The 9,246-nt window shown below is 33.8% G+C and overlaps 2 long non-coding RNA genes across 2 annotated transcripts; one reads left to right on the top strand and one right to left on the bottom strand.

The window, feature by feature from the left end:
- The first annotated feature begins 1,944 nt into the window (after window positions 1-1,944).
- On the top strand, window positions 1,945-7,925 carry LOC136275758 (uncharacterized). Its single transcript, XR_010714258.1, has 2 exons — window positions 1,945-2,917; window positions 7,625-7,925. It is a non-coding gene; the product is annotated as an uncharacterized lncRNA (long non-coding RNA).
- Window positions 3,830-5,046, bottom strand: LOC117684109 (uncharacterized). Its single transcript, XR_010714156.1, has 2 exons — window positions 4,812-5,046; window positions 3,830-4,368 (listed from the first exon to the last, which is right to left on the bottom strand). It is a non-coding gene; the product is annotated as an uncharacterized lncRNA (long non-coding RNA).
- Window positions 7,926-9,246: the final 1,321 nt, after the last annotated feature.

Raw genomic sequence — 9,246 nt, 5'->3', positions numbered from 1 at the left:
TTCAAATATTTTTAAAAGCTATTTTTTGGTTAAATATTGTAAAATTTGAAAATTCTAAACCAGTGAAAATTTTTCAATTATATAGTACTTTAATCCACATTAATATCGACAGATGTCCCATACCACCTTAAAAATGAGGGAATTCAAATTCTGCTGATGAATGGTTTTGATGACTATTCACCAAGGGCAGATAGCATAGATACTATTTTAAATTAGATAAAAAGGCATGTTTATGCGGGCGCCTTCTAGTGATCAATTTGTCCGTCTGTCCATCCGAGATTGCTTGACTGGTGCATAGCTTCTCTCCCATTGGCCAAATCTGGCTCATACCTCATCCACAGGGTTCCTTTGGTTGAAGGATGCGCAGTGACCTTGAACCATGTTTTTAGGTATAAGGTTAAGGTCATAGCAGAATTATATATATAAAATCCTTGTCTGGGGCATATCTTTTTTCCCTTTGGTCCAATCTGGCTAATACTCGCAGAGTGTCTTGATGGTTAAACGATGTGCAGTGACCTTGCATGAAATTTCTAGGTAACGGGTGAAGATCATATCGGATCATGCAAAAATCCTTTTTTGAGAGCATATATACTTTCTACTAACCCCTATTTGGCTCAGACTTCACATAAGCAGAGCTTTTGAGTAAAGGGTGTGTAGTGACCTTGAACCTATTTTCAGTGAAAAGAAACTGTGAAGGTCATAGCAGAATTATTTTTTAAAAAATCCTTGTCCGGAATGTATCTTCTCTCCCTTTGCTCCATTCAGCCTCATACTTCACCCACATGATTCCTTTGATCAAAATATATGCAATGACCTCGAATGATATTTGTAGATGAAGAGTCAAGGTCATATCAGAACACACAAAAATCCATATTTTAAGAGCATAGATATACTCTCCTTTTAGCCCCTAATTGGCTAATATTTTACCTTTACAGAGTTTATTGGTTAATGGCGTGCAGTGACCTTGAACCAAGTCTGTCAATGTGAAGGTCATAGCAGATCTTTTTAAAATTAGTTTTAGACAGTAGATTATTTTCCAAATATGCTTAATCTTGGTCAGATTGAACAAAAATGCATGTATGTTAGGGGGAATGAAATTGAATTAAAAGTTCTATGCCAGCTGGAAAAATTTCAAGTTAAAGGTCAAGGTCAAAGCAAAATTCTCTGAAATAACATAAGCGGGGCCCTTTGAAATGTTCACCATTTCAATGTTGTCTGGTTCATAGTAATTTTACATAGAAAATATTCACAGAGGTACAGTAAAGTAAACTTTACATCAATAAGTTTCTGACAATTAATGACGCAACGAGCACACAGTACGAAAGGTCAACCCTTTGAAAAGCAGTGAGGAGAAAAGTTGCTCAGAATTATGTTTTAAACAAAATTGATTTTTTACGTAAATTTTAATTTTGCATTCTGGGTTAAGAAAAAAGATGTTAGTTCCAGGTAAAGTTAACTTGTACCTAAAATGAAGTCAAATTTGTTAAGTCGTACTTAAACACATTGTTTTTTTTTGTTAAGTCGTTCTTGAAATGGTTTAGGGTTTTTGGTTAAGTTGTGCTTAAAACCATTCGGATTATGTTAAGTTGTACCAAAAATCATTCGGTTTTTTTTTTATCTTTTTGTACTTAGGTTTCTTTGCTACTATATTAAGAACTCTGCTTCTTAGACGTACTTCTAGTGTTGCTTTCGACATTAGCGGAAAACCCACTCGTTGCTTTGCAACGAGCTTTGCTCTAGTTATTTTTTTTTTCCCCCGCAAATTTTGTGCACGAGATTTCTCGAACATTTTTTGTCTGATTGCTATGAAACTTTCAGGGTATGTAGATGATATTAATATCTCGAGACGTTTTTTTTTTCAAATTTTTAAAATTTACTTCCGGTTATGAGTTATTGCCCTTTAATTGAAAATTGGGGGGTCTTTTGTCCAAAGTTGATCTCGGGAACTACAGATGGTAGATGCATGAAATTTGGCGAAATTGTCGGTAACATTTTATAGTTTTGCTGGCATGAAAATTTTGGTAATTTCTTTGTTAGTTTTTGAGCTATTTGTCGCCAAAGTTTAAGATTTTTTCGGGGCTGAAATTTTGTTGCTTTTTGTATTATAACCTTTAAACTAAAAATATTTTGTTAATACATATAGAACAAAAGTTGTTTAGAATAACGAGAGCTTTCATTTAAAATTAAGAAAAAAGGGCTGGCCCCTATAATTAGGGGTCAGCAGCTCATACACGTATTTTTCTGATAGCAAAAATCGTTATCATTTTATGAAAAAAAAATTAATTCAGTTATTGTTAATATATTAAATAATGTCATTTGGTATCAAATTTAAAAAGTTCTGTGCCCTATTTTTTTCAAATTTCATAAAACAAATATGTGTGAATCGTAACGTTACATGAACGAGTTAATTTGTCTACATAGACACACAAGCGAACAAATGCCACTTTAAGGCCCAGGCATATACTGCATTACGTTGTGTTGCGTCTTAGATAAATAGTTGTGATTCAATTTCATTTTTTTCATTTATATCATTTATGAATTCAATGAACACACATTATTTTAACGTTCTATGTGCAACTATTTGTCGGGGCGCCCCTGTTTGTAACCCCCGCGCGCGCGCCGAATGTAAACAGTAACGAACGGCATTGTAGAAAAGAGAGAGCCGTAATGCAGAAGAGAAGTTGTGTATTCTTTCGATGTACAAATGCATTTTCAATTTACTGTGAAACATATGAACATGCACAGGGAACAATACTACATATTTGTTTAAGGAGGATATTTTTCTCGTGTGAATCGTTTACGAGGAAATTCTGACAGCCACACTTCTGTCGACGATCAGCCGTTGATAAGCTACGAGTAATAAAGGGGAAAAGATGGACATTAAAGAGTGTGATTTATGTGGATGTTACTGAAGAAGGTGAGGCTTTTACTCCTTTTAAAGTTTAAAAAAGTTAAAGTTAAAATTTAGTATATAGTATAGATGTACATGTAAGTACGTGCACACTGTTTGTTTTTGTTATGGTGTGGGTGTTTTATTTACTAGGCTAACGTGTAATTTTTACATGTTTCATGGATGTTTAGACTCGCTCGAGGTTCATGGGGGACTGGAAAGGGTAACTGAATTTATCTATTTAAAAAAATAACAGATTGTAAATTTTCAACTCAAAATTCAAAGCAGGGTCTAATTAGAAACATATCATATATTCTTGTGCAGAAAACTCCAAATGTAGTCATGAATATCCTGTAGACATAACTTCAAGTAAATAAAATTGTATACTTCAGACTTCAGAGTTAAAACATGACTTTAATATCTTTATGATGCCAATCATTGTATCATTAGAAAGGTTTAGCAGACCAACGGGTACCCGGTACATGTACTTGTACATGTAGGTTACAAGTTAGAACTATGCGGTCTAATTAGAAACATATCATATATTCTTGTGCAGAAGACTCCAAATGTAGTCATGAATATCCTGTAGACATAACTTCAAGTAAATAAAATTGTATACTTCAGACTTCAGAGTTAAAACATGACTTTAATATCTTTATGATCCCATACCAAAACATTCTCACAATTTGCTCATGAGCAGCTCACGTGAGGACTAACAAGATTTCCTCACGTGAGTTGCTCATGTGAGTCTTATGTGCAATTTAACATGCAAATTAGGTAAAATGCTCACGTGAGAAAAATTCTGCACATGAGCTTTTTTTGCTCACGTGAGGAATAGATCTGCTCACCAAGAGTTTTGCTCACATGAGGCTCATGAGGCTTATGAGCCTCATGAGGCTCATGTGCAACATTGCTCACTTCAAAGACAATGGACAAAAATTGAAATTAAAATCATCAATATATATTTACATCAGTCATTTTAAAAATACAATTTCATACATTGTTTAACATTACATTTACATAAATCCTTAGAAAGTTTACCAATAATAAATGCTGGCATGTTGAAACTTGTATTGCAGTTTGATCACAAAAAGCAGTGTAGCACACAGACGGACTTGGAAAAAACATCACAGTTCACAGTAGGCAAAGTTCAATTTAACCATACAAAGTAGTTCATAAGTGCTGCACGAACACTGGCTGCATTACAATCGATCGAGGCATTCGTCTCCAACATTCCAAATGTCCTTTCTTTGACAGTCTCGTGTCTCACATGCTCTCTGATTTCACACATAAACTGTAAACCACACAAACAGCTGACTACCAGAACATCACAATAATATCCAAATTGACACAACCAGACTTCAGCATGTATAACTTCTCCATTACTTAAATTACGTCTTCACTTTTTTTGTTGCATCATTCATAAAATCAGCGAGCTTTTCATGGTTTTCTTCAGGTCTGTACAACTCAGGGCAGGCCTATTGGAAAGATAAATAAATTTGATATCAGTGAAATTGTTAAAAGTTTTCATATTTCAAGCAGTTTTTAAGAAAATCATTATATAATACTGCAACTATTAATATTATCAGATTCTACACAAGAAAAACATGAACTCTTTTCTTCATGTCATAAAATCGTTAATCAGTGTTAATAATAAAAAGAAATGTAGTTAGAATTATTTGTTCAAAAATTATTGTCAAGTAAATTGTCAAAGAAAAAAATAACTTGTGTTTTACATTCGAGACACCGGTATTTGCCCGAGGGTCAGTAATTGTAAATTGTTTAACCCCGTTTTAACAGAGTTAAAGGTAGATGCTAAGATCACAGTATTTCGTTTCATATTTATTCTAATTACAAATACGTTTAACTGCCATTCAAGTGATTCAAAGAATATATTTTAACAAGTCGATGCTCAACTTACTTGAAGTGCTCATACAGAAGATGCAGGGGGTGTCGACACTCGATTCATTCAATCAGATTCTTCCTCTGTTCAGCCGTGGATTTTTCATACTAAAACACTACATAGACGAATACCCCCATTGACAACGTAATTTTTAACCTTATCAACCGTTAGTACTGTACAGAATCAGATAATTCCCTTTTTAATTCATTTCACCGTCATCTGTGATGGTAGACAACATGGCGGAATCGAATATGAAAATTGGCGGCTGGAATTTAATCGACCAATGAGCGCGCGCGTAGCTTAGACTGGTTCCCCCGCCACTGCGTTATTTACTTCGTTTTGGGCGGGAGCGAGAACCAGACTAGCGGGTAACTTTACATTAAAACAAAAGTAAAAGTAGAAACAAACAGCTTACGAAAAATCACAATATCAAGCGGTTTTGTCAGATTCTCATACCTAAATAGTAAGTTGAGTGATAATTGAATTTAGGAAAAAAAGAATATAACGTTACCAAAAAAAAAAAAAAAACCTGACAGTTTGGTGTTCACGAAAAAAAAATGGGGTGCGGGAGGAGCTGTCAAAATGTACTTGTTAACAAAATTTTGCAATTGCTTACGTGAGGAAAAAGGACGTAATTTTTTTTCTTTCATTTTGATTTAACTTTGATACTGCATATACTGACTAAGTCCAATTTCCTAACCTCTTGCTCACGTGAGAAAGTTGAACTTAGAAAAAAAATCTACCGTCAATGTATCTGTATAGCCTGTTGCTTACGTGAGCAATTCGAATAGAATTTTGCTCATGAGCAATTAGGTGAGCAAATTTTTGCACATGTGGATTTTGGTTAGTATTTTCCTCCCTAACAGAGACTAACAATCTGCACATGAGCAAAATGAATTCCTACCTAATTTGCATACATTTCTTACTAGATTCTCATGTGCTTCTCATGAGCTGCTCATGAGCATTTGTTAGAATGTTTGGTACGGGATGCCAATCATTGTATCATTAAAGAGGTATAGCAGACCAACGGGTACCCGGTACATGTACTTGTACATGTAGGTTACAAGTTAGAACTATGCCTACCATTCTACCAGTTCACATAATTTTTCTTGTTTAGCAGTTATGATGTGTACTTAAATTGTCCTTGTTAATGTTTTAAATGTAATTTTTTATTCTCTTTTTTTAATCTGACTACTGGCAGTACTGGCCTGCGAGCAGTTCTCGTCGAGGACCATTTCTCGCTGGTGCACTGTAACATCATATTTTCGTATATAATTTTATGTGTTGATAAAATGATGTACAATGCACTGGTGAGAAATGGTACTCGGCGAGAACTGATCGCACGCCAATATTGATTAATTACAGACAAAAACTGAAGGTTGCGCGTGTTATTTTTTATTGAACAACATTGTTTAAAATAATTCTTTATATATGTGATGATCAGACCGGTTTGAATACCAGTGCCAGATAGCTCAGTTGGTAGAGCACCTGACTAGAGATTCAGGGGGCCCAGGTTCAAATCCCGGTTTGGTCCTTCATTATTTCTCCCATCCTGTTACAATATTGGTGTTGTGACCAACCCCTGGAACTAACAGGTTAACTCTGCCAGGGGTGATCTTCGAGGGTGAAGATCATTTAAGGGGGAAGGAATGTGACGGTCAGACTGGTTTGAATACCGGTGCCAGATACATGTAGCTCAGTTGGTAGAGCACTTGACTAGAGATTCAGAGGGCCAGGTTCGAATCCCAGTTTGTTCCGTCGTTATTTCTCCCATCTTTTACATATACATGTATATCAGATATATGACAGATGATTAAGGGTCATCACATGTTTTGCAAGATGCAATAAGTGTTAAAAACCTTTACTTTACAACACAATACATATAAGTGAATATTTATGTTTCCTGTTATTATTTGGTGTGGTTTTCTTGACAGTGTCGCATAAACAATTTACCCGCTCCTAAAACACAAACTTTCTTACCGCTGATTGGCTGCTGTTGCAGCAGACAAATAAGATATGCACGCACAAAACACAATGAACTTATCAGAGAATGAGTTGAGTTTATTTCAACTGTTGGAATTTCGGGTTGTTTTTTTTTAAATGTATACTTGTGACAAAACATATATGTGGTACATACAGCTGTAGCTTTGTGAAGAAAATTTTGGTTAGACCATATATACCTATCATGCAAGTAAATGATATTTACAAAAAACTTGCAATTTATGGCGCACGAAATATACGCTAGTTTTATAAAGATTGACATACATGTAATGTACCACATTCTGTGAAAAATAATTTATTAAAAATTCTTCATTAAGTTTACTCATACATGTTTTATGCTTATTACACATAGTATTGTTTTTAAAACATGTAATTTATAAGAAAATAAGCAAAAACCCTTGCTAAATTTATTTGCAAAAAAAAAAAAACACAGTAGAATTGATAAGAAATGGTATACCAGAAGCTAATACCAGTACATGTACTTTGACGCTGTTCGGTGGGTAATATTCGTTTGTAATTTACGAATTGAAATATTGACTGTTGCACTACAAGTACGGTAATAAACTCTCTCTCTCTCTCAAACTCTCTCTCTCTCAATTTGATAAGTGTTTATACCTATGAAAATTTTTTAATATTATATTATGACTTGATATGCAAATTTTTGATCTTGTACTGCCTAAATGTTATGTCATGTATTGGGATATGTCATACCTATTACACTGCATGGTCAGTGTATTTTTTCCAGAAATACTATGCATATGTTTATGTAAACACAGCTATTACTAGTACATGTATGTAAACACAGCTAATTATTTTTTTTTTTATTTCAGCTCAAAACAGACTCTTGTTACCACATGGCTTTTACCGGTACCTGTTGATTCTTGTGGGTCAGCTCCTGAGATTAACCTGTCACCTCTATCCACATGCATATTCCTTGTGTTCTACAGACTATTTACCGGTAATTCAAATTAAATCCGATAATGCATGAACAATAATGGAACTTGAAGAAAGCATCATGCCATGTTGTGGTTTGTGTTTGATAAGAAATTATGAAAACAAAATTAAGGCTGTTTATAAAGAAATTCATAATTGCTGTGAAAATTTGTTTTTCAATAAAAGTATGCAATTATGTTTCCTTTATTTTTTATTTCATAAAGATATTTAGATGTGTTTACATAATTGAAAAATCCCCCCCCCCCTCTATTTAATTGTCTGCATTAAGATTACATGTAGGATATGTAAATGTACATTTGACTTTGAAATAACATCTGCTATGATAATTACTTTTGAAATGAACAAGAAACAACCTATTTCTACCTTTCTAAGGTATATATGCATAAAAAAAAGTAGAAAAACATGTCAAATTTGAAAATTTTTCATTGAAATCAACTCGATCTGTCTCCAGCTACCTGGGTGTGTTTGAATTTAATTTTAATTTAAGGCAGATGTCTAACTTGTAGGTTGTAACTTACTGTTTTAGCATGGTTAGAAGGAGACTAGAAATCAGAATAGATTAGATATTCACTAAATATGATTGTTAGCTTACTTTTTTCATGAAAACAAGAAATCACAAGCAGGACAGCTGTCTATTTGTTAATTAAAATGGTACAAATCATACAATAAACAAATAAAGATCAAATTTTAGAATCATTGATGATTGTTTTCATATGTGTGAGAAATTACTCAAGGAAATTGCCACACGTCTCATAAAATTAGGTAAAACATTTCAAACCATGACTTTTTATGAAAATCAAAAGATTGGGGGGTGGGGGGTATACATGTAAGGGTATTTCTAAGTGATGTGAAGCTTTTATCATGATTATATCATGTAGGGGTATGTTGTATTGAATAAGGTTTCTTTTTAAAGGTGGTTGAACAAAAGTTGACCTCTAAAAGGTCAGGTAAAGATGTTTTACTATGGAGAACCCTGTAAATCTGTGTTTACTAAAGGAAATTGGAAATGGTGGGTTCACTTAAATGGCCATATTTTTATTAAACCTCAATGGAATTGGCAATATGTGGTATTCTTTTTCTCAGAATTGCATTAGCTTTCTTAGTCTTTTCATAAAAATGTTAGTGTACTAAGTTAAAGGTACAAGGAACAGTTTCGGATAGAGTACCGTCAATATTTTTGTAAAATTGAGAGTGTCTGTACTTGAAGGTTTATCATTGTTGCGTAGATTCATGAAATGAATTTTTATGATTATCAATAGTTAGAGGGATGTCTCTTGTTGGAATTGGTAAGCAATATTAAGGCCCCTGATTTTAAGTACATGAGAAGCAGAAATAAATTGTGAAACTTGCGGCTATGACAGATATGTTGACTTTACAGTGAAATTGAAAGTTACAAACGGGAGGTTATATAACATGAAATGTAGGTGGATAGGATATTATATGCCTATTTAGTATTTACTGGGTATGAGGACAATAGCAAGTTTATTGTCCCCAAAGA

Source organism: Magallana gigas, chromosome 5 (assembly GCF_963853765.1).
Source record: "Magallana gigas chromosome 5, xbMagGiga1.1, whole genome shotgun sequence".
Classification (NCBI taxonomy): domain Eukaryota; kingdom Metazoa; phylum Mollusca; class Bivalvia; order Ostreida; family Ostreidae; genus Magallana; species Magallana gigas.
This window is presented reverse-complemented; position numbering and strand designations above follow the sequence as displayed.